The following is a 21,577-nucleotide window of genomic DNA, read 5'->3' on the forward strand; positions in this document are numbered from 1 at the left end:
AGTCTAGTTCCATTCTTTTGCATGTGGCTTTCCAATTTTCCCAGCATGATTTTTTGAAGAGGCTTTCTTTTCTCCATTATATGTTTTTGGTTCCTTTGTCAAAAATTATTTGCCCATATATACAGTGGTTTATTTCTGGGCTCTCAATTCTGTTCCATTGGTCTGTGAGTCTGTGTTTCTGCCAATACCATGCTGTTTTGATTATTGTTGCTCTGTAGTATAAAGAATTTCTGGGTTGAGATCTACAATTTTTTGGGAAGAGGGGGAAGCAAACTGCATTTGTGTGTGTGTGTAACCAGGCATCAAGCAATATATTGTAGACTTTTCCACTAAAAAGAAAGAGTGAGTGTGCATATACTGGGGTCTGAGAGTAAGTCTTCAAATGCCTAGTTGCAAGTGTGAGTTGTCTTTGATTTTTATATTTCTCTTCGAAATTCATACTGATTGGTGCACTCTATTTTTAAAAGTATAAACATAACGTGTTATGTCTTTAGATTTTTGAGTAAATTTGACATTCCAAGGAAGTTTGTCAAGGATATCATGTTGCTTATGTGACCCCCATTACACTGCCCTATTTTTTGTTTGAAAAGCACACAAAAGTGATAAATTAACAAAAGTTAATTGTTAATTAAGGAACAGCTGTCAACCCAACATTGGTCTATGTTAGCATAAGGAATTACAAAGAAGTTGAGAACATAGTCCCTGACTTTGAATTTATTCGTTTCTCTTTAAAAAGCTCATCAAAGAATTATACTTAACTTGATAACCAGCGAGGCTAAAGTCTATGATAAATTTGCTTGGCAGGATGTAAAGTATACTGGTATTCATCGAACACCTCCAGGGGCTAGCCAATGGGTTTGTTTTGGACTCTGAGGTATTATCATTAGCATTTGTAGCATTTTAGACTCTGAGAAGGGGTTCAGGTACCCTACTGGCAAGAGGACTGTGTTATGAAGATGGAAGTTTTCAGACTTTCATATTTGGGACAAGGATAGTAGAGGGATGTAAATGAACTAGATCCTAAATGAACCAGGATTTCCAATTCAGTAGACTTTTTGAGGTACATAATATTAAACACTTAAAATTAAGGAGAGTGAGGAAAACGTCGATAGTAAAGGCTCTTACCATGGGTATAAAAGTCACATTCAGAGCTTATTCTGTCTGTTGCTGATTAACGTTTGGGTCTCCATCTCCTTTTCCTTACGGCGACCCTAATGTTTAAGAGTATCCCAAGAACAATGTAGGTATATATACTTGCTGAATAAATAAATATATGCTCTGAATAATGAATCAAGGGCATTAAATTGTATTTAGCACTTTGCACTTAACTAAAAGAGCTAAGGTATGCTCCTTAGTTTCAAGAAGACCTATAATATCAAGGATGATACAGAAAATGTTTGCTTGTGAATCTTAAGCAAAACAGGAGGCTTTTTTTGAGTTCTGAGCTGTCTCCCTGTAGCTCGGTCCTGGGTTTTTGCCATTGCATTCCTTGGCTCTGGCTGTAGAGTGTCTCTAGCAAGGAAGGTATTCTGTGTCTTTTTTAAAAAATCTGTCTTGATCCCATACTGAGATCCCTGGTGTTTGCCTAGTTTCCATGCTTCATGTGCTACTTGGGAAGCTCTTGATTTCGAACTCATATTCTCCAAAGACAATACTGATGTTTCGTTTGACACATGCATACTTGTATTCCTCCATAAAGAGGTGCCTGTTACATTGCTCTGACCTGAAGCTATGTAATATTATCACATGACTCCCTCACTCGTGTTCTCACCAAGGTAGAAGACTAGGTCTCCTTATTGCAAAATATCTTTGCCCAAATTATCATCCAGGACTGAGTTGAAGAACTGGTAGGGCAAAGGGCAAGGCATAGAGTCGCACCGATGTGCAATAAGTTACACTGCCTTTGATTTGTTTTATTTATTTAAGTGACCAGAATTGGATTAATCATAGTCCTTGGTTCATAAAATACTACTGTCATTGTTTCATAAATGGCTCTTTTATTTATTTTAATTGTTTATTTATACTTTTAAATAAATCATAATGAACAATGAATTCACTACTGCTCAAGAACTAATATATCACCAAAAAAACACAAAAATCTACCTGTGTATTTCTTTTCTGTTTATTTAATTTTTAATTTCTCCTTATAACAATGAGACTTTTGGCAGCTAGGAGGTAAAATGGATATATTTACTTAAATATAATCTAGTCTAAAAAAAATTTTTTTAAAAGTTCCTTCAGGCACCAAACTTCTGGGTGCAGCCATTCACAAAGACAACTTCATGAGTTATAGAATGGAAACTAAAGACCTGGTGTGGAAATTCCATCAGGCAGAGGTATGACTAAGAGTTGGAACAATTATTATTTTGACCTTACTTTACAGGGCCACATCGATGTGGTATCGCAAGGATGCTGCCTGACTGCTCCAGCATCTACAAAGGACAAAAACAGTAAACGCTGGCATGTGTGTTTAGTCATACAAATAAGTGAGTTACTTAAGAGTAAGAGATGCTTTTAATGTTTACAAATTAGAACTATTTTCTCCTGTAATCCAATTCAGGGGAGGTATGATTCACGCGAATCTTCTTTAATATTTCTTATGACACGTGCTGGTTGGTGAGCTGCTAGTAACTCAGATCAGACTTTCTTTTTTTCTTACATTTCTAAACATATTAGACAGGTCGATAAAGGAGCTCTTTAGTTTAGTGATTTAGTTGTTTGTTTATCTGAACCAGCAGAGGAATTTTTTTCCCCTGCAGCTGGCTATAGTCTTATGTTCTTGCCTGAACATGCCTGGATCTGGCAGAAAAATTCTGTCTTATTTTACAAAGCACTTCTCCATATTGTCACTCCTCCAGGACTGGTGACTTTCTAGTTTAGAAGATTTCACTCAGGCTACAGCTTTTCTTGAAGATGAAAATTACATGACAATTTCTGTAGAATTATAGATGAATTCTCTCCTTGGCAAAGTAGCTAATTATAAATAATTTGGGAAGAAAGAATCCCATGATCATTCTTAATCTAAAGTAGTATTTACCCTTTATATTTTCAAGAAGTACAGTTATTAATAATCGGGATTTACTTATTTGGATTTACATGTATAAAAACATCTATTCAAAATGAGGTTTAGTTAGCATTTCACCTTTACTGGAGTATCCAAAAGCTCAAGATCAGGCTGTTAGCACCACCTAGTGTATCACGCAGGCATAGAAATACAAAGTCAAACTCCAGGAAAAGCATCTAAAAAGTTTTTTTTGATCTTTGGGGAAGTTCTAGGTAAGGCCATCTGGGACTAATTTCTTTGTGACTCATACACTCAGCTTCAATATTTTTTACAAAGTTGAAAATAGGGAACAGGAGACAATATATCAAAGAAAAGAGTAAATGAGGATGTGAGGGCGATCTGGCTGCGACATCTGTCACCCCATTGATCGCCAAGGTTGATTCGGTTGGCTAGACGGGTGTCCTCTTCCTCCCTCACCACTCCATGTGTGTCCCTCCCAAAGCTGCATGCTCTGTCGAAGAGGATGACCTTCCTGATAAAGGAGAGGACCGTTTTTCGGTCAAGGGTATATGAGTAGCTGCACTCCCCTTCTAGAACCTCCAAACAAGCTCTCAACGTCCAGTTGTAGGAGAACATAGGGTGGTCAAGCTTCCAAGACTCCAGACACATCCAAATGAGGCGCTGCATGTGGCGGTCTGCCTTTCTTAAAAAAAAAAAAAAGAAAGAAAGTAAATGAGCACCAAGATTATGTGGAAAGATATGTGTGGGGAGATTGGAGAAGGGAATTAGCATTTGTTGAATACCTACTGTGTACCAGAGTATGTACTTTGCTTATGTTTTCTTGAAGGAGGGAGTGGAATTGGGGTTTTCTCCCACCAAATTTTCTTTGGGGAAAATGAATGATACAATGGGCTGATGTTGTTATGTGACTTCAGATCCTTTCAAAACTTGCTAAGTCTCTGTTGAGAGACAATTTTACATTAGTCTCTTGCACATCTAGTGAACAGAGGCACTGACAGCCTTTTGTTCCAGACAATGTTTACAAGGGCGTATTATAGTGAACAGTCTTGGAAAATAGACACGGTTTCTCCCTCCAGAACAGAGGTTTGCTTTTGTCCAGCGTTAAAAAGATAAATTCTCCCCTGAGAGAAAAGGTTGGACAGGATTGCTTATAGCCCAATATAAGATTTGGATTTCCTAAGCCTGGGTTTCTAAGCTGTGATGCAAACCCACAGTGTGCACGGCAGCCATCTGGGCATCCCCGGTTTGCACCTGTGGGATCTGAGAGGCAAAGGAAACCAATGCAAATATGAAACTCATGTTGCTTGCTGTGGCTTGAGTAATAAAGTTCTTTTCTCTGATCCAGGAATCTTGTATCTTTTGGCCACATCCATGAAACTGTGGCTGGCTAACTTGCTAGTCTGCAAGTAAAGTAAAATCTCAGACCCTTTGCAATTCTTGTCAGTCACCACCCCAAGTGACCACCCAATTGCTAGATGCCTGGTTCTTACACTCACCATCCCCATCCTCCAGGAGGAGGGTATCCCAGTTCACTATGCCCTTGCCCTGCCTAGAGTCTTGCCCCATTTTAAGAAAACCAGATATTCAGAATAATCCAAATATTAAAAATTGAAACCAATAGATGATTAGGCACACAATATATAACATTTGTATTACACTTCGCAGTTCACATATGTAATTATCTAACACTGGAATTTCAGGGACTGATTTTTTTTATAGGTTTAATACAGTTTTAATGTTTATAGCATGATGAATTTCCAGACTCGCTAGAAGTGTTTATTATGTTTAGCATAAAAAATCCTGAGAAGTTAAATTCATTTCTACTGAGCCAGGTTTTCCCAAAGATATCATAGTTGTTTTTGTTTACATGAATCTGAAAATCACTCTCAAACTTTAGGACTACAGTGGAGGAGTGGGTTAGTTGTGTGTCAGAGTGTGTTTGTTAAAATGTAGATTATTCAGTTTCATCCCCAAATATTTAATTCTAATCTGGGCTGAGATCCAGAATTCTTCATTTTCAAATGTAACTTGGGGTAGATTCAGATACCTGTGTCTTGAGAATCACATTTTGAGAATGCTCTTGAGGCATAAAAGACTCTAGATAAACAAAAGACTTGTGAGATACAAATAATTTGTGCAACCGTGGCCTCTGAAAATAAGAATGAATTACTTTTTTATTAGGTTCCTGTGGCCTTTGTTGTAAGGATAAGTGAGCGCCACCTGGGTGTAGGGCTCCTTGTGATTGCCTAGTGCACAGGATAGTAAACAGTGGCTGAAGCAGTTATACATTTTTTTTTATTCACTCCAATTACTGAGTACTAGCTATGTGCGGCAATACGCCTATTTCTTGACATGGTTTCATTTTCACATCCATTGCTCATTGTTTCCAATTCTTGTAATTGAGTTTTTATGAACAGGGCTTGAAATCTCAGAGGATGTAGATTTAGTCTTTCTTTATCCAACTCAAAAACATTTCATTGGGCACTCACGAAAACCCATAAGATAAGTCAAAAACTGATATTATCCTCATTTTACAGATGTGAAAACTTTAGAGCAAAGAGATTAAATGACTTGCCAAGAGTCACAGAAGATTGAAGTAGTGCTCGAATCTTGATTTTCTGACCCCTATCCTCCACTCTTTCCTATACACAACACCACTTTCTACATGAGTTTCTACAGGGATCCTATTGGATTTGGATATAATTTGATTTTGACAAAATGTGACTTACATGAACATTTTCAGGACAAAGAATGTACTAATGTCTAAGCATGATACACCTGTACAGCAAAAACAAAAACAAAAACAAAACAAACAAACAAACAAAACAACATTGACATTCTTATGTCATTAAAAATACCCCAAAGGAAAAGACAAGGTTCTGTTTTCAAAATGAAGTGGTGTCTGCAATAAACAGAACTGAGCCTAATTACAGAGCATTATGCTCTGTCCCCCCAAGACATGCACACTGAATTCTCCTACAGGTCTTCCAAATACCCTACGAAAGAGGAAGGGGCAGGTAGAAAAGGCAGTGCAGAATAGGCTCAGGAATGCGGACATACTGCCATATTAATTCTGAAGGGGACTCGGGAGCCACACCTTTGGTTTCTTGTTCCCAAGTACCATGCCAACCATTGCTCTGGGTTTCCTGCCTTTCCCAGAGACTTCTCTAGATTTTGTATTTTCCAGGGCACCAAGACCCTGTCTGGCTTTCAATAAATGTTCGGTAACAACAATAACACAGAAGTGACTGTTTATTCAGATGGAAATTAACATGGATGAGATAACATTCTGGATTTCTGTTTCCCACCCCTAAGACTGTAGGTTTACACACCGAAAGAGAGAATGGACTTAATATACATTTCTGTTGCTGATCAAGATTGGCAACACTTACCTTGGGATAGGTTCTTCATTATTTTCAAAATGCTCTCACGTGTATTAGCCTCCTTAATTAACCAAATACCTGTGAAGTGAGCGGGATAGATATTTATTATAGATATTTATTTCACTTGACATATGACGCTCAGAGAGATTAATTGATTTGCCTAACATTGCAGTAATTGAGCTTGCCTGAATTTGAACCTGGCTCTTGACTCGTTTAAACTCTTTTATTTGTTTCACTACATAGTCGAGATGCTCCTCTAGCTGGAGAGTGGGCATCGCCTTTGAATTCCATACTCTGCATCATGGTGCAGTGGTCAGAATGCCCTGGGTCTGATTCCCAGTTCTGTCTGTCACTTGCCTTGATCAAGTCATTTAACCTAAGTCTCAGTTTCTGTATTACTTGAAACTTCTGGTTATTTGTGACAGAAACTCAACTTGAACTAGCTTGAGTCCTGGAAGAGATTCACTGTTGGTATAACTGGAAAGGTAGAGGTATAACACAGCATGACGGGAACCAAGGTCTTCTTGTGATTGGGGCTCCTCTCTCTGCTTCTCTTGGGCCCCACTTTGAGTCCCTCCTACTGCAGTTCTGCCTCCCTGTGCTATATGCCGAGTAGTTACGTCCTGATGTGTGTACAACTTTGCCCTTCATCCCAGTTACATTTCAGAGAAACCTAGAAAGGGTTTCTTTCTCCTGGTCTTGTCACCCTAAGACTGTAGCCAGAGGTGTAAGCTACTGCAATGGCCCAGCTTGAGTCACTGGCCTTGGAAGGCACAGGGCACTCACTGCCTTGGCTTCCCTCAAACCACATGCCTGGGGTGAGGCAGGAGCAGTTTACCAGAAGAAGCAAGAAGCTGTTACGAGATGAAGAGGGAAAGGGTTCCGGCAGGCAAAACCAATGGATGTGCACTATGGATTTTTAATCTGTTGAGAAGAAATAATAAAACTGACTTCTAGATTCTTCGATAAGAATTATAGATGCATCAAAAACTACCAAATTTACATCTTCAGTCCCAATACCTTACTGACGTTCTTTTTCTTTCTATCTAGAAGACCAATGTTAAAAATCCTTTGTATAGCACCAAGACTCCTCCATTATTTGCCTTTCAGCTTGTCTCTTGAGGCTTCTCTCTTTTCAGTCCCTTCTGGAACTTCATATTCTGATCTTATTAAACCTTCTCGAAAACAGCACGCTCCTTCTTATCTCCAGATCTAGCAGGTAGTTGGTTACTCTTGACTATACGTTGAATTAATTAACTAATTAATTAATCAGTAATAGTGTCTGGCCCATGGTGGGTGCTCACAATGTGTTAGACATATGGTAAACATGGCCTTTTAAGCAGAGGGCAAGGAATAATGATCAGAGAAGGATGAGTTGAGGAAGGCTGGACAGAATGTGAAGGTCTGCACTGGGGAGGTCAGGCCCAGGAGGTCCAGAGGTTCAGCACCGAGAAGAGAGTTTGGGGCACAGGCTAAGTTGGTGAGGAACTAGGCTGAGGGAGAGGGAAACATCATGATGGCCGTGAAAGCGCTGGATTAGGAGACATGTTCCAGGCTTGGATCTACCTTGAACTACTAGCTTTGTTCCTTTGGCTAGGTCATGTGCTTCTCTGATCTTTATCCAGGGCACATTGGGAAATCACTATATTATACCAGATTGGTTTCATTAGAGTGTAACATAATTTTTAAAGCTATAACATACAACTGTATAGTTAGCACATATAAATTAAAAGTATAATTATTAAGCCTTCTAGAATTCATTCTTGTGGGACTTTATCTTATAACTTTGCCATTAGGAAGCACAAATATATTAGCTCTGAGATAAATCTATTTTGACATTTAAAAAGTTGTTAAACAGTTGATTGTGAAGAAATTAGATCATTTTATCATGTCTAATTTCCATTCTTTATAAAGAAATACATGGTAAGCTTTAAGTTTTTGTTATCTTGTAAAAGACTTTCTAAAAGAATTTATTACATATGAAAAATTTTTATAACCTAACTGTAATTATCTTTATATCAAACCTAAACTACATTTAAAAGGCAATTTTTAGAAAGTCTTTTAAAGAGATAATACCAAAAATTAAGGCTCATTTCAAGATCGGATTTTTTAATCAGGAAAGGAAGGCGAGTGTAATGAAATGAGCAATTTTTTTCTTAGAAAGAAAAGGTCACAACCTATTCCTGTAAGACAGAGGACTCCATTTCACATCTAAATCCATTTTGCATTTCTGACTAGCAAAGTACTGAGCTAAATCCCCACAAGATCTGATTACAGCAGGTTCTTGGACAAATGCTTATCTCTAATTAATAGTATTTTCATTCACACTTAACTTTGTGGTCGCATGACATAGCTCTTCAAATTGTATCATACCCTGGTAAAACCAAACTGATTTAATAAAATGATTTCCCCAATGAATCGGGGATAGTCCCAAAGTTAGAATGTGGAGTTAGCTGATGTTATTTGGGAAATGGTTTTTATGGTCAATCCAGGAACATGTCATCAGATTTCTTACACAAATTTGTTCCTAGGAGAGGGAAGCTGATCCCCTTCAGTGATTAACCTTTGACTTTAAAAGTTCTTGCGATTCTGTGTCTGTTCATGGAGAAAAGGAAGGGTGAGGTGTCAGAGTTTCTACAGTCGTACTGATCACCTCTGCTCCTCGAGTCCCAAAACAGACATGGCTCAGTTTATGTTTTATACTGGTTCGTTTTCCCTTCTTAAATTTCTGTTTCACTTAAACAGGTCATTTTATGTCATCTGGAACCACAGATGAAAAATTTCCGCTTGTTCACATAGATGCTGGCAGACATTGTGGGCCCCTTGTCCACAGAACTCTATGGGCACCCAGTGGCAATCCCATGGCTGCCCCAGCTCACCCAGTATTTGCAGCTGCAGCAACACTTGCCGTACTGAGTCGGGGAGAGCATTTTGCATCAGAAACCACGGCTGGAGAGGATAGCACTAAAAAAATCCAGTCCTCTATGTCTTCTTTTGCTAGTTCCCTCAGCTGATTAGAGCTCAAGGAAAAGAATGCTAAGGCCCTGGGTTCTTTCCCACTAGGGATCTGCGAGTTTGTACTCTTAAGTCGTCACTGCTTCCCCTATCAGTCTGCTTAACAGAAAAGCACTCCCCCATTATGACCCTACTTTTACCCCATCCCCCACAACCTCAAAGTCCTGGATATTAAAATAAAGTGAGATTCAAAGTCATTTTTTAAAAAGTCTGTGGCCAAGCCATGCAGAGGTGTTTGTTTGTTCCCAAGTGGGTGGTAAGCTGAAGTCTTAGGTTTATTTTCATTTTCAAGATCTGGTTTGAGGGCTTAATGTGGGAAATTAGGTGATCATGAACGAAAATAATTGTGCAATCACATATGTCTGATTTATTTTAAAAGAATGATGAAGAGAAAAATCCCAGCAGTACCTTATAGTTGTACTGCTGCATTCCTTAATATGTTTGTCAAGAAGTCTTTTCTAGTTTTGAATCTCTCATTGCACATAATATGTGTTATACAAACATTTTCTAGACTCTCAAATGGAAAGTACACTAACAACTTGTTCTGTTGAGAAATCTATTTTAGAGCAGCCTTTGCATGAGTCTAATAATGGGTTCATTTCATTGTTAGAGCTTTCCTATTATTAGAGACCCCTTTTAAAATGTGAAACAATACTTGCCACCTGGTAAATTTTTCCTCTTTGTTGAGTGAATTAACAAAGGAAACCTTCCAAAGAAGACTAAACCCATCCTCTGCCAAATTCCATAGTGTGGTGTCAGGGCATTCATCATCTCTGGAGGGATTGCTGAAATTTAGTAAAGGCCGCCTTGAGCTGAACGACATATTCCTTTGGCAGCGGGTGGGTTGGATGGGAGTATTCCTATACAATTTGTTTAGCTTGGACGATGCCAGGAATCCTAAAGACTTTGCTTTCCAGGGTAGATAAATAGCTTTGCTTTGCAGACAGAGGATCAGGAGGAGAAAGTCACCCAAGGCCTAGAGGAAAAGCAGGACATTTATGGAGGTCAGAATCACTCCTCTCCTCTTTGTCCTTTTATCTTACTCTAGAACCATAAATCTCTTCTCCATTTTAAATTGCCTCATTCTCTACCAACATGTGGTAGAGATTTTGGCCAAAGTATTCATTAAACCTGATGAAGCCCCAAGGGGAAAAACACAGTCTCGTATCTCCCTCTGGTGGACGATTATAGTAATTCACATACGACTCTGCCAAACTAAGGGATAGATTTCAGAAATAAATATGCGAAGACTATATAGTATACGCCGTAAAAATATTTTAAGATAACATTCTGTGCATCATCATTTTCATACAATATTTAGAACCTTAAATAATATACTCACCTCTATAATATCCTGTTTTATTTCAGAGAATTTACTTTCACAATGAAAGCTTAAATTAACAGTTCCTTATAACTGAACAGCCAAAAGAGAGTCCCCCCCCACACACCCTCACCAGTAGATGAAAGAAGTAAACTATTTGGTTCATTGCTGTTTCCATTCAACAGAGAAGAACTAAGCATGGAAGATTGAAATTTTGTCATTTGTAGTGAACTGCTGGCGGGATTCCACTGGAAGTTTCTCCCTTACTTTTACCTTAGTGCAGAGAGAGTTTAACTCGGGCTTTAGCATTTATTCTGGAAGCTTTCCTCAGAGCACCTTCCAGGGAGTACTCACTCCCATGCCTTCATCTGGGGCCCTATTCCCTAGGCAGCTCCAAGCTTTTTGAAGACTTTTCTTGGGCTCGGACACCCAGTCAGCGGCCGTCTGAATCACTCTCTTCAAAAGTGGACACTGAGGAACCACCTCTGCCTTCTTCAGGTCTGACTATTGCTCCTGTTCTTTTGTTATCATACTAATCTTTTCTTCCTCAGGTTCAGACCGCACCTGGTATGGTCTGGATGCTGGTGTTGGAGCAGCACATTGTATTTCCCTCCCAGTGAGCCTCATTCCCACTGTTGGATTGACAGGGTAGTGTTGATTTGTCGCTACATATTTTGCTCTTTTGACATTTGTAAGGTTAACTATATTTCCATTACCTTAAATGTTCTTTCCCTTAAACACACTATCTCTCTAGTCTACTTATAAATAGTAATGATCTCACCTGTAGTACAGTTAGGTTTAAATAAATGTCATTTCCTGATGTTTAGCTACCAAACTAGAATCTGATGTCATCTTTTAATTTAATTCAGTTTTTAAATTTACATACTGTCAAATTGACTTTTTTAAGAGAGAGGGTGTACAGCTCTAAGAGTTTTAACACAAATAAGTTTGTGTAATAAATATTGCAATCAGTATAAAAATCACTTCTAACAGCCCAAATACTCCTTGATGCTATTTCTTTGTTGTCATATCCTCCCCTCTCCCTGTTCCCCAGCAACCACTGTTCTCAGTTCCTACAGTTTTGCACCTTCCACAATATCACATGAATGGAGACATACAGTATGTAATCTTTTGCGACTGGCTTCTTTCACTGAGCATAATGTCTTTGATATTCATTCATGTTTTTGTTTGTATGTTACAGACTGAATGTTTTTGTTCCCCTAAAATTCATATGTTGAAGCCCTAACCAGCACTGTGATTGTGTTTGGAGGTGGGTATTTTGGGAGCTAATTAGGTTTAGGTGAGGTCATGAGTGTGAAGCCCTCATGATGGGATTAGTGCCCTTACAAAAAGAGAAAGAGACTCCAGAGCTCCCTCTCTCTGCCTTGTGAGGTAATCCTTCACCAAAAACTGAATCTGCCGGCACCTTGAACTTGGATTTACCAGCCTCCAGAACTGTGAAAATAAATGTTTGTTATTTAAGTCATCTGATCTATGATATTTTGTTGCAATAGCCTAAGTTGACTAAGACAGTATCAATAGTTGGTTCCTTTCTGTTGCTAAGAAGTGTTCCATTGGATGGATGCACACTTTTTTAATATTCATTTACCCATTCTAGTACATTTGAGTTGTTTCCAGATTTGGTGATTATGAATAGAGCTGCTATAAACATTTATGTACAGGTTTTGGGGTGAACATAATTTTTATTTCTCTAGGATAAATAAGTAAGAGTGTCATTGATGGGTCATAGGATAAGCATATGTTTAATTTGATAAGAAACTGCCTGTTTCCCAGTGTCTGTACCATTTTAAATTCTCACTAATAACATGAGAGTTCCAGTTGTTCCATTCAGTACTTACTATTGTCATGATTTTTATTTTAGTATCTTAATAGATGTGTAGTGATATCTTATTGTGCTTTTAATTGCATTGGCCTAATGGCTAATGATGTTGAGCATCTTTTCATAAATTTATTTGCCATTCTATATTTTCTTGGGTAAAGTATCTGTTGAAATATTTGGCCCATTTTTTTTTAATAGTTTTTTTCCTTATTGTTAAGTTTTGAGAACTCTTTATATATTCTGGATACAAATTCTTTAATGGATATGTGATTTGCAAAATATTTTCTCCCAGTCTATGGCTTGGGCTTTCATTCTCTTAACAGTGTTTTTCACAGAGAAAAGGTTTACCCCCTCTCCTTTTTTAAAAAAAATCGTGAAGATATATATCCATCTTAACTATTTTAAGTGCACAATTTATTATAACAACGGCGTGCAATGTTACCACATTACCACTGCCTATATCCAAAACTTTTTCATCACCCCAAACAGAAACTCTGTACCCATTAAACTGTAACTCCCTATTTCCTTCTTCTCCCATTGACTTTTATTCTACTTTCTGTCTCTATAAATTTACCCATTCTAGGTGCCTCATATAAGCAGAGACTTTAAGTACATACAATATTTGTGACTGGCTCATTTCACTAAGCATGACGTTTTCAAGATTCATTCGTGTTATAATATATATCAGAATTTCATTTCTTTTTAAGGCTGAATAATATTCCATTGTTTGTATGTATCTCATTTTGCTTATTCATTCATTTGGTCTCCCCTTGGGCTGTTTCCACCTTTTGGCTATTGTGAATAATGCTGCAGTGAACATTAGGTGTATAAGTATTTGTTTGAGTTTCTGCTTTCAGTCCTTTTGACATATACTTAGGAGTGGAATTGCTGGGTCATATGGTCATTCTATGTTTAGCTTTTCAAGGAACCTCAGAGTAAAGGTTCTTAATTTTGATTAAGTTTAATTTGTGATAAGTTCAATTATTTAATTTTTTAAAATAAATTGTGTGTTCGGTGTCATGTTTAAGAACTCTTTGACTAACCTGAGGTCTCAAAGATTTTCTCCTATATTTTATTCTGTTTTATAGTTTTCTGTTTTACATTTAGACCTATGATCCATTTTGATTTAATTTTTGTATAAAGCATAAGGTTTAGTTTGGGGTTAATTTTCCATATAAGAATATATAAGTATTCTACCACCATTATTAAAAAGAATATTCTTTCTTCTTTGAATTACTTCATATATTTTTCAAAGTAATCAACCATATTTGTATACATCAATTTTATTTCATCAGTTTATAGCTGTATCCTTTCTCTGATAACACACCACCTCAATTACCATGTTTATTAGTAATTTAAAAATCAGTAGTATGAGTTCTCCAACTTTGGTGTTTTTCTGAAATTATTTTGGCTATTGTAATTCTTTTGCCTCTCCATGTAAATTATGGAAGCAGCTCATATTTATCTACAAAAAATTCTGCCAAGATTTTTATTGGAATTGTATTAAATCTATAGATCAATTTGAGGAGAATTGACATTTTAAGTATATTGAGTCTGCTAATTTGTGAACACAGAATGTGTCTTCATTTCTTTAGATATTATTTTATTAACATTTTTGTAGTTTTCAGTGCATAGAGCCTGCACATTCTTGTTAAATTTGCACCTGAGGATTTAATTTTTTGGAAGATATTCTAAGTGATATTGTTTTTAAATTTTAGTTTTCAATTGTTCATTTCTAGTATTTAGAAATATGATTTTTTTTCCTTGTGTGTGTTGACCTCATATTCTGCAAACTGGTTAATGGGCACCATGAGAAGCAGGTAGGTGAGTTAAGACATCTTGCCAATACCTTAGTCACAAAGACTACTTGTTGGCAAGGAGCACTAGTTTCTAGAGGTTGTGGGATGGACCCATGGGTGAGGGTGGAGGAGGGGAGATATCTGGGAACTGGGTAGTGGGGAGGACCCACAAGGCCCTTTGAAGAACTCATGCATGTGTCCCGTAAGAGAATTTGCTTCAGGAAAAGTCAACACTAACCAGAGATGCACTGAGCAAGCCATTACTGCATCCAGTTAAGTAAGGAGATGGTTGTCCCTTTCCTTCATCCTCCTCCTAGTCCTAATACATTGAAAGTGCTAGAGCTTTTAAATCAGATATAAGATTGCATTTTTTGTGTTCTAAGCTTTGAAAAGCAAAAGTAAATAGAAAGTTATCATCCGTGAAGAAAGAGTCAATATAGCATTGGGGAAAAGATAAAGCCATTTCTTCATACTATGCAAAAACTGGCAACACTGACTTAGAGCCACTCATGCTTTAGCCTCAGCTTAGATGTCACTTCTCAGGAAGGTTCATCCTCTAGATTGGATTAGGTGTCCCTCTGATAAGCTCCTGTGTTTCTGCATTTAACCCTATTTTATCACATATCACAAAGTATTTAAGTCCTGGTTTATTCTTTACGTCATTAAACTGAAAGTACATTGAGGGCAGGGAATGTGTTTTATTTACCAATGTGTACACAGTGCCAGCATGCTGCCTGCCACCTGTTCGGCATTTTAGTATATGCATTAGCTGAATATGTAGAGAAACTGCATCCTTGCTATAAACTGTCTCATCATCTTAAAAATTCTACAAAATATTTCCAAAATAAAAAACTTTCTAATTAAAAGAAATACAGGGAAATAGTTTTTCATAGTTTTTCAATGGAGATACACACACACACACACACACACACACATACACACACACACACACACACACACACACACACATATATATATACACACACACACATATCTCAGAGCTGACTAAAGATGAAATGAATTGCCTAGGGAAGTAATGAGTTCCCTGTCACTGAAGAGTATTCATGTCTAAACTGGATGACTGCTTGATTTGGGGATTTGTAGTGATTCAGATTAATAATAGGACTAGGTCATCTTTAAAGTTCTTTCTAACCCTGAACTACTAATTAGTGTTTATTATGCTTTTAAATAGGTTATTATCTATTAACTATTAAATTGAGTGCAACATTCAATTCTTGAGTGGATGCTGATGTCCTCTAAGCCTCATCTTATATATTACTGAAAATAGAATCTAAGAAGCTAGGAACAGCCATTCAAGAAAATGTTTTAAAGTAATTGGCTTACTTATGATAATTCAGATAATGCAATTAGTCATTATTTATCATCGCAATGGAGAAATGAGTCTGCATTAATCTGGTAAGTGCCACGATGATTCTTATATCAGGTAACTTGGGAATCCATGTCCTAAGAACTACCAGGTCCATTTTTACTATCTCAGCTTCTGCTGGGGAGGGGAAACCTGAGGTGCTGGTCTTGAAGGGCAGATGAGAGCTGAGGGGAAAAGAGGGGGAAGCAGCAGAGCAGTGTTTCTACTTCGGCTGCATGTTAGAACTGTCCGAGGAGAGGTTTTACGAATCCTCAGAATCCTTAGGAGTAGGACCCAGGCCTCAGTCACTTCTGAAGCTCTCTAGGTGACCCCAGTGTTGAGCCAGGCATGAGAACCACTGCAGCAGACGGAGGTGACTAAGCCAGGCAGGAACTGACAGTGTTCAGGAAAGGTTTGTTGAATAGGATGAGGAAGTAGACGATTTATTTATTTTATAGGTAACTTCTTTATGCATCTGCTGTCGTCTCTTTAACAATGGCTTTCGATAGATGTGTTTTGAAAATAATTTATGTTTATGGCCATGCCGCCCTGAACAAGCCCGATCCCATCTGATCTCAGAAGCTAAGCAGGGTCGGGCCTGGTTAGTACTTGGATGGGAGACCACCTAGGAAGACCAGGTGCTGTAGGCTTAAAAAATAAGGGATTGTAAGCTGACAAGGTCTTTGCAATCTGTGAGGTCAACCAAGGGTTGCTTCACCTAAAAAAAAAAAAAAAAAAAGAATTTATACTTTTAAGGTCAATCTTTTTTTTTTTTCAGTGATTGAGGAAATACTTATACTTATTCTCCTCCCTCATCATTAACAGACACAGATAAGAAAACGCAATGTTAACTAATAGAATTAAATAAGGAAAAGACTTTGGAAAAGCACGGAGAGAGGGCTTGCTGGCAGTGAGCGTTCTCCTTGGCCAGCGGCGTCCTTACTGCTCCCTAATCAGCTGGGTTTCTGGAGCCATCAAACTAAGCAGTGCTTGGACCTTCCAGAAGGGTGCAGACACTGACTCAGGAAAGTGTCTAATGACTTTTATTTCATTTCCCCTAACCAACTTACCACAAAGCAGAGAGGACTCATTTTGCATACCATCCCATCTGATCAGGTATGCTAAATTTCATACAAAGTCAAGGAGCACACCCTAGTGAGATTTACACGTTTTTCTTTAATAATTTACTGCTTCCTGCTCCTGAAAGTCTAGTAAACCAAAGAACAATGGACTGGGGAGAGAAGGAATTGTTCTCATCTTTAAAACAAGAAACAACATGGTTTGGCATAAAGCAGGACTAACTTGCTACTGTAAACATCAGCAATCCTGCACAGGCAGCTGCACTCTGGTGGCACCCCCCCACACCCAGGGAAATTTCAGACATACACCCTGGGCCCGGGCAGCAACAATGGAGAATGGGACCTGTGGTCTTTTCCCAGGTTTTATCTTTTGTAGGCATCAATGTCGAATGTAGTAAGTCAGCTACTAAGTTCTCCCAGAAAGAGTTTGGCTTCCTCTGTTTGTATGGAATTTCCTCCAAGTGTGTGGCTGGAGAGACCCAAATTCACAAAGAACAACAGTGTAGGGCGGATTAATGTCACCTGTCTTTCCTTGTCTGCTCTGCCTCTGGGGAATAAGAATGCACTTCAAGCAGTACAAAACAGTGCCAAACAACTTGAGAGCAGAGGCTTTTAATTCCCAAAGATTTTTCATTAAAAATTATACATATAGTACCAAAATGACAGGAAAAACATATAAGCTTTATCAATGCCCTCAAAGCTAAATTGTACACTCTACCCTGAAAAAATTGTGTTAGAAATGGTTAAGAACATGATTTTAAGATACATAAATATCATTATGTATCTTAAACGTTGTTATGTATCTTAAACATCGTTTGTGGAGGCTGACACAGACGTTTGGCTTTTGCTGACTGACAAAAATTAGGAAACAGCTTGTTTTTATAAACTTTTTACTCAAAAATAGTACTAAAATATTATAAAAACTTATTAAGTAGATATTGGCAGGAACGGATTATTAAAGCATAGATTCACAGATGTTAGAGCCAGACTATACTTTAAAGATCATCTAATCCACTGGTCCTAAATCTTAGGGGGCATTGGAATCCCCAGGGGGGCTCCTTAAAGCACAGGTTGTTGGGCCCACCTCAGAATTTCTGATTCGGTAGGTCTTAAATGAGGCCTGAGATTTGCATTTTAATAAGTTCTCAGGTGATGCTGATACTGCTGCTCTGCGGACCACACTTCGAGAAACTTTTGTCTAGTCCAGTTTCATTTTATAGTTGAGGCAACTGAATCCTGAAAGAGGTCAAGAGTCTGGCCCTCTCGTTAGGCCCTGTTCCTATCCAGGGTAAACCCCACTTGTGTGCAAGATATTACCCTCTCTCAAGGACATTGTTTTGATAATTGTCTCTTCTCCTGGCATCAACATCTCCTGGCATTAACTCTCTTGTTAATTATGTTGCTCAGCATACAAAGGTTCTGTGACAGCATCAGTCTTAAAAAGAGTTCCCTGCGCTCACATCTATTCCAGCCACGCCCTACAGAAATTCTCAGAGGGGTTGCCTGTAGTTATTGTTCCATTTCCTCTCCTCCTATTCTCTCCTGAATTCACTTTAATCAGGCTCTCATTGGATCACTTTACTGAAACAGCTCTTGTCAAGGTACCCACAACCTTTATATTGCCAAATGCACAGTCAATTCCTAGATCTTGTCTCACTTGTCTAACCAGCAGCTTAGTTGATTATTTTCCTTGAAAACTCCCATTGGCTTTGGGACACCTCCCAGTTCTCCTTCTAGTTCATTAGCCACTCCCTCTCAGCCTTCTTTGTTGATTCTTCCTCCTTTCCTTTATGTCTAATTATTGCAGTTCCCTGGAGCTCAGTCCTTAGACCTTTTCTTCATCTACATGTGTTCTCCCTGTGATCTCATCCTGGAATATTGTCTATCCGCTAAAAATTCAAATATTTATGTCTCCAGCCTGGACCTCTTCTCCTATACTCCAAATTCACAGTAGTGTGTAACAATCATGTGAGCTAAAACTATGCAGCATTTTTAATAACCAATGGGAAAAATATGATTGTTCTGGAACCTTTAAAATGTCCAAATTAAAGACTTACTGTCAATTATAAATATATAGGGAAATGAATAAATACAAACTAGTATTAAAAAACAAATATTTACTTAGTTTACACTAAATAAAACATTAGAAACATTGAGAATTAGTGTTCTATTACTTTGTAAAATACTTATCAAAGCAGGTCGAACCGTGCTTGTCTTCATGTTGTGTAACAAGGTATGGAGTGAGCAACTTTTCTATGCCTCGGTGAATTGTCATAGTTTTTTTTTAAGGTTGAATTAACTTCTAACATTTTAGCCTTTGTGCTTTCATTGTTGTGAAATATCTCCAGGAGTTTCTCTAATGTGAACTTTTTTTTGCCAGTATTACCTCCTCTGGGACATCTTAATCTTTTGTTACAACCATTCTCCCTCTTTGTGTCACTTGAGGGCAAAAAGACCACCAGAAGTTCCCAGATAAGATGTGCATGCTCTGTAGGTAAGAACTAACTTTCAGTGTTACCACTTTTTTCTTTGCTACACGTTCATCTTTATTGGCCAATTTCTTCTTTTGAGTACCCATTCTGGTGGAATGTCATATAGGTTTATCACTGGGAGACCAGGAGGCAACACGATAACACACTTTTCTGTCTGTGGGAACTGAATAAGTGATGCACAGTGACCAATCACAAGCAGGCTCTGAAAGAAGTGACGTGATTGGTCACTGATTATGCATCTGTTATTTACAGGCTGAGGAAGCAGGGAAGTTATATTGTTTGCTGTCACTCACATTTAATGTACTGTGAGTAAGTGGAATTCATTAGAGGACTGATGTTATTTAATGAAACCATGGTAACTGAAATTTGTGCATAATTTCGAAATTGTGCAGAGAGAGAACTGCCTGCCTGCCTGCGTTCAACTGCCTACTTGACATTCCCACTTGTTTATTAAATATCTTATACTTCACATGCCCTAAATTGAGCTTTTGATTCTTTCTGAAACCAAGCTTGCAATCCTCCTTGAACAACTCCCTTCTTTTAGTTGTTCAGGCCAAAAACTTTGGAGTCATTTTTGACTCCTCACTTTCTCTTATACTACACATCCAATTCGTCATCTAATGTTGTCAACTCTATGTTCAAAATGTAATTAGAACCCTACCATTTCTCAGGAGCCCCACTGCTGTCATTCTCATCTGGGCCATCATCATCTCTTGCCTAGCCTCCTAACTGGCCTCCTCACCTCTACCTCAGCCCCACTACATTTATTCTTCATAGCAATCAGAATGATTCTTTAAAATGGATGCAATTGATAAAATTGATGTGACTTCTCTGCTCAAAATCCTTCAATGGTTTCCTGTTTCAATCAGAGTAAAAGCCAATCATTCTATGATGATCTCCAGTGCCCTTCGTCATCTCCACAAGGTCCTATGTCATACCTCTCTGTCCCCTCTCATTTCATTTTCTATCCCACCCACTCTGCTCTTGTTACACTGGTCTCCTTGCTTTTCCATGGACAAGCCAAGCATACCTTGCCTCAGGATCTTGGCACTTCTTTTACGCATCTGGCATGTTTCTTCCCCTTATATCCATATGGCTCATCCCTCATTTCCTTCATGCCTCTCTGAAAATTTCACATTTCCCAATACATGCAAAATAATATCCTTCTTTCCACTCCTCACCTGGCAATCTCTTATTCCCTAATATTGTTTTTTTTTTCATAACTCTGTCACTATCCAACATATTATATATTTATTTGTATATGTTTTCCCTGAAACTGGATTATAACTTTCACAAGGCAGAGACTTGGTCTGTTTGTTTAAAATTTTATCCCCAAAGCTTAGAACAGTACCTGGATCATAGTAGGTCCTCAACAAATATTTGTTGAATGACTAGATGATGAATATTGCTGATTTGTGGCAGTTCTAAAGAACCACTTCTCCAAGAATGGCTTCTGCCAAAGAAGACCTCGTCTAGAGTGATGATCAGGACAATGACCTTAGTATTTTTGTTTGTTCTGATTGGAGATGCAGAACTGTCCTAGAAGTGTAAAAATGTATTGAAAATTTTCTCATACAAGTTAGTTCTTGCCTACAGAGCATGCACATCTTATCTGGGAACTTCTGGTGGTCTTTTTGCCCTCAAGTGTACCTTTTTAAATAGTTTTGAAAAATGATTTTTTTTTTTGTATAAATAATTTGAAACAAACATATTCCTTATAGTTTGGCTATTTTTATTTTCTTTCTTTTCTGTTTCTTTAAAAAATAAGGGTAAATGGAAAGAGGGGAAAAGAACAATGCTAAAAATCCTGGAGCTGATCATTTGTACAAGAATCATGGTGCAAAGAATTTAAGAAAAGGGAATATGTAGGAACCTGGAAATATGGTGTTGGGCTGGATTGATCTTCCTTTGAAGTTTTTATCAGACACTTTTTATGCAGACATTCTTTTGGATCCCACTTTTTACTCCAGCCATTGCTGAGATCACCAGCTGCACATAGGTGTAACTTGACAACACCGTATCAGCCTCGCTGTGTATTTCTTACTTTCTGCCCCACGGCTTAACTGCTTGCACAAAGTGGGATGCCTACAGAAACTCATTTGGGCATTCTGGAGCATATGCAAACTAACAGATGTTTAATGGGGGATAGGAGTTGGCAGATAAATTTTTCTCTCTTTCATCTCTTGGGTTAATAATTCTGAGATACATTCTTCATGTTTCTCTGAGAGGGTCCCAAGGGGATCAAGCCTCAGTTGCT

General features: G+C 38.0%; 1 long non-coding RNA gene and 1 other non-coding gene across 2 annotated transcripts in view; both read left to right on the top strand.

Annotated features, from left to right (window-relative positions):
- The window catches only part of LOC111739856, a 245,979-nt gene that overhangs the window by 99,693 nt on the left and 124,709 nt on the right, over positions 1-21,577 (top strand). The gene's annotated exons all lie outside the window — the stretch shown is intronic.
- Positions 16,281-16,399, top strand: LOC111739876. The gene has a single exon (XR_002780404.1). It is a non-coding gene; the product is annotated as a 5S ribosomal RNA (ribosomal RNA).

Source organism: Pteropus vampyrus, unplaced genomic scaffold (genome assembly GCF_000151845.1).
Source record: "Pteropus vampyrus isolate Shadow unplaced genomic scaffold, Pvam_2.0 Scaffold55, whole genome shotgun sequence".
In the NCBI taxonomy this organism is placed as follows: Eukaryota; Metazoa; Chordata; class Mammalia; order Chiroptera; family Pteropodidae; genus Pteropus; species Pteropus vampyrus.